This window comes from Oncorhynchus kisutch, linkage group LG25 (genome assembly GCF_002021735.2).
Source record: "Oncorhynchus kisutch isolate 150728-3 linkage group LG25, Okis_V2, whole genome shotgun sequence".
Classification (NCBI taxonomy): Eukaryota; Metazoa; Chordata; class Actinopteri; order Salmoniformes; family Salmonidae; genus Oncorhynchus; species Oncorhynchus kisutch.
In genome coordinates, this window is record NC_034198.2 from 1,938,862 (window position 1) to 1,943,637 (window position 4,776).

Here is a 4,776-nt window from a genome sequence, read left to right on the forward strand (position 1 = left end):
AAAACAAAGAAATACAAAAACATAGAAAAAATAACATAGAATGCCCACCCAAATCACACCCTGACCAAACCAAAATAGAGACATATAAAGCTCTAAGGTCAGGGCGTGACAGTACCCCTCCCCTCAAGGTGCGGACTCCGGTCGCAAAACCTGAACCTATAGGGGAGGGTCTGGGTGGGCATTTCTCTGCGGTGGCGGCTCTGGTGAGGGACGTAGACCCCGCTCCACCTCTGGCTTGGCCCACTTAGGTGGCGTCTCTAGAGCGGGGACCCTCGCATTTCTAAGTGACCCCAAACTTTTGAACGCTAGTGTATATTTTAATAAGTTAGCTGGTGGCCAAACTTGTTATACCAGCTATGTGAATGGTCAAGATCTTTGTTTGTAGATATAGCTACATCTGCAAAATTTTCGATTTGAGGAAATTAATGAAAATCTTAAAGAATCAGAGTTGATTTCAACCATGTGCGTGTTGAGTTCACAAGGCCAATTAATTGGGGTGTGACCTAGTGTGATCAATTTGAGCCTTGTTTGGTGCAGCATGTAGCTAGCCAGGAAGTAACGGTAACAACATGGCTAATATCTACAAATTTGTTCTTCAAAACGCATATATTTGTCTGGCCTAAAATTGTTAGATAGATAGCTATATAGCTAGCTACAACACTGAACTCAACATCTTGTAATTTAGCTCTAACGTTAGCTAGCTAGGGCACGTGGCCAGACGTGATAGGGTTGTCCTCGGTCATCTTAGATTAACATGTCTGGTGTGTGCTTGTTGTTGATCACAGATCAGGCATTGTGTTCAAGCCTGTACGGCTTGAAATGTATTTCCCAATTTCTTTCCTATGGATTTGAGTGGTTGTGGTAACTGTTTGTAGCTAGTCAGATAGCTAGCTAGATAGGTTGGTTGATTTCACTGGAATATTGCGTTGCCAAGCTCCAGATCCGCAGGCAGGCGGACACCTTTTACATCATTAAAGTGGAATTTGAAACGAATGGTTGATCCACTGCAGGGAAGACAAAGGGGAGAGGGTATAAAGGGGAATCTTGTATGATGTACAGCTACACCATAACTTCAATATGACATTGTGTGTAATTGCATTTTGCAGGAGTGCAGTGTAACATGTTGGTGAAGGTCCAATACCAAAAATGCAAGAAGTTCATGAAGTTGCAACCTTCTCTTATGGAGATCAAGGTGAAAATATGAACTGTCTGATGTATTTTCTTTATTGAACCCTTGGGCTTGATTTGTGTCAGACCCATTCTGTTTCCCCCTGTGTAGCTTATGTGTTCTGATTAGTCTCTCTTTTTTTGTAGCACAAATACACATTTTTGATGATTCCCAATTGTGAATTGTGACCCTCTTTCCTTCGTTGAGAGATCCGTTTTCCCCCAAAGGCTATGTAAGTAGAGCTTGCTTGCTTGCTTTCATATTTTGCCACTTGTTCTGTGGACTGAGCGGGACACCAAACAGTCATAGAATCAAGTCTAAAAATACTAACCATTTGACTACCATGTTGGTAATCTTTTCCCACATCTAAGGAACCCTTCTATGATCCTGACACGGGCAAAGGATATCTGAATTATCACCTGAAGACGGCATCAAGGAAGACTCATCAAGAAGAGTATTTCACCCCAGTCGGGAGGCCCAACCCATAGGAGGAAGACTGACCTGGACCACCAGCTTGTTGGTGATGCATGCAAGGAGGCCCTTTCCTTCCTTGTCCACTCGGCCATTGAAAAACACATTTAGCAGATGATGAAGGAGGTGTTCCAGGATCGCCAGGAGCCAGTTTATAGTCCAGACAGAAGCACAGATGTCCTCACAGTCTTTCCCAGGTTTCTGGACATCAAATGATTGGTGAGTGATGTAGTATGTAGTATGTAGTATGCCTTGGAATTAGAACTACAGGCTATTTGTCTGATTGATAACATGATTTGTCATTTTGGTCATGAAGTTCAGTTGATCCACTTTGTTTTGGGTGAATCAGGACTTTTTGCCGACGATGAAACATCCTCTAAGCTCCTTGAAAAGTGGGACGCAATATTGAAGCCTAAAAGTCATCAAACTGGCAAAATCCCTGACTACAACCACCGATTTGCGTCGCCTCCTGAAGTCTGCAGAAAAACCACAAGAGAATGACTGCGAAACCAGTAAGTGGATTCTCTCGTGGATAGTGCAATATTATGATATTATTTTTTGTGATTTGGGGTGTTTTGCCTTTTCTTGCCCTCAGACTGGGACAATGATATGTCCTCCCTGCTGCTGCTGCATCTCCCACCACCAGCAGGAGGGAAGAGGACCAAGATCAGTGCCAGTGATGTTGTGGGTAGACTAGTGCACTTTCATAAGGTAAGATGATACAGTAATTGTTGTGTCATTTATTTTTTGGATTGTTTCTTCATTGTCTTAACATGTGGAAAGGGACTTAGAAAGACCCTTTGTGTGTTGCAGTCATGCTGCAGCATTGAAGAACATCATGATGAGAGCCATGGTCGACAGCCGTACCTCCTTGCCGTTGGTAGAAGACAGAGTCAGATTGACAACATCGTGGTGCCAGGCAACTAGTAGTCTGCGTGTGTTTGATTAACTACTGTTCAAAGCCCACTTTAACTTGACATATGATGATGCTCTTGTCAACTTCTACAGAAGAACCTCTGCAGACAACCATCTACAACATTGATATATGCAAAACAAGAGGCATCTAGCATGATAGAGTTCAGGACAAAACTTCTTAACCAGATAAATGTATCTTGCGGTGCTTTTGTTGTCAAGTGTTGCACAGAAACAGCCAGTCATTGATATCGAATTTGAGAATTAATCACAGCTTCTATTCCGCCACCAAGTTTAGATTGGTCTGTGCTCCAGATGTTTGAAGACCGCAGTTTTCAACATACTCAGGTTTCAGAAAACATTTCAATAGTATTCATAAGGATATTGGTCAAGTCGTTAATGCATTAAGCTTAGATGGGCCCTCTCATGTTGCTGATTCTCCAGTCCAGTCAGAAGCTCCACAAATGTCCCACATGATAACACTCAAAGTGATTGTTTTGGGTAGAATGGACAGAGTCTTGCTAAAGATATCTGTGCCTCCATTAGTGCCAAGTTACAGGCCAGTATTGTTGCAGATAGTGTTGTGTCAACAGTAGTGTGTGATTTAGAAGAGCTTACTAGTGGGCTACACTCCCAAATTAAACATGTTCGGTCAGTTATGCCTATGGATAACCCCTCGACATCTGCTGTAAAGGATAGTTTTTGAAAACCCATTTGCCAGTTTTAACACAGAAACCAAGAGAACAAAGTACTTCAACCAAAGATGGGGTTTTGTGGAGCCAGTAGAAGTAGTGTTGGGAGTTGGATATGATAGTAGGCGGGGAAAAAAGCAGGCATATATGATCAAGTCCTAGTGAAAGACACTTTTGTATATATTCCTATACTGGAAACATTAACATTCATGTGTCGCAATTCTGAAATCTGTAAGTTATTGGAAAATGCACCTAGGGATACATCTGTGGAAGACACTTATTAAGACTTTTGTGATGGAAGTTACTTTAAGACTCATCTCTTGTTCCCAAAACATATAAATGCTTTACAGATCCAATTGTACTATGATGACTTTGAAACTGCCAATCCACTTGGATCCAAGTGTGGTGTTCACAAGATAGGTGCCGTTTAGTTTGTACTCAGTACAAACATGCACCTCTCCTTTGTTTTTTATGAGTCAAAGTTATTTAACAGTATATTTAGTGAATTGCTAACCTAAGGATGTTGAAATAAGTCATGATATTAGGAAAAGTGTTTATTTCCAGTGAGTGTATTTAATGGGTTTTGTTTCTGTAGCTATCTTGGCTGGCCAGCCACTTCGGTAGCTACTGGCTGGCTAGTTTAGACCGAAGAGATGAGAGAACGATTTTCAGACTGAAGCACATACTGTGGGTTCTGACAGTGACACAATGCCCACCTGTAGACTGAAGGTGAACTTTACTACAACATTACATCTGACCCTATTTAAAATGGTCAATGTTGAGGTGGTAGAACTGACTAAATGACATAAATCATGGAGGTCTTATAAACTATTTCATTCTCCAGGTAAACATGCTTAGCTCATGTTTCTTATTTTCATATACAGTACCAGTCAAAAGTTTGGACACAGCTACTCATTCAAGGGTTTTTCTTTATTTTGTACTAATTTCTTAATTGTTAAACAAATCTAAATATATTTTATATTTTATATTCTTCAAAGTAGCCACCCTTTGCCTTGATAACAGCTTTGCACATCCTTGGCATTCTCTCAACCAGCTTCATGAGGAAAGCTTTTCCAACAGTCTTGAAAGAGTTCACACATATGCTAAGCACGGTCCTCATGAGAGCCAGTTTCATCATAGCACTTGATGGGGTTTTTACGACTGCACTTGAAGAAACTTTCAAAGTTCTTGAAATGTTGTCTTAAAGTAAGGATGGACTGTTGTTTCTCTTTTCTTATTTGAGCTGTTCTATCCATAATATGGACTGATTGGCTTAAATGCATTAAGAAGGAAATTCCACAAATTAACTTTTAACAAGGCATGCCTGTTACTTGAAATGCATTCCAGGTGACTACCTCATGAAGCTGGTTGAGAGCATGCCAAGAGTGTGCAAAGCGGTCATGGAGGTAAAGGGTAGCTACTTCGAAGAATCTAAAATATATTTTGATTTGTTTAACACTTTTTGGTTACTACATGATTCCATATGTGTTATTTCAAAGTTTTGATGTCTTCACTAGTATTCTACAATGTAGA

At 40.7% G+C, this 4,776-nt stretch overlaps 1 long non-coding RNA gene across 1 annotated transcript; it reads left to right on the forward strand.

Moving 5' to 3' along the window:
• The first annotated feature begins 204 nt into the window (after positions 1 to 204).
• LOC116357473 (uncharacterized) lies at positions 205 to 3,961 on the forward strand. Its single transcript, XR_004205474.1, has 7 exons — positions 205 to 561; positions 1,107 to 1,192; positions 1,315 to 1,400; positions 1,540 to 1,858; positions 1,989 to 2,151; positions 2,235 to 2,350; positions 2,453 to 3,961. It is a non-coding gene; the product is annotated as an uncharacterized LOC116357473 (long non-coding RNA).
• Positions 3,962 to 4,776: the final 815 nt, after the last annotated feature.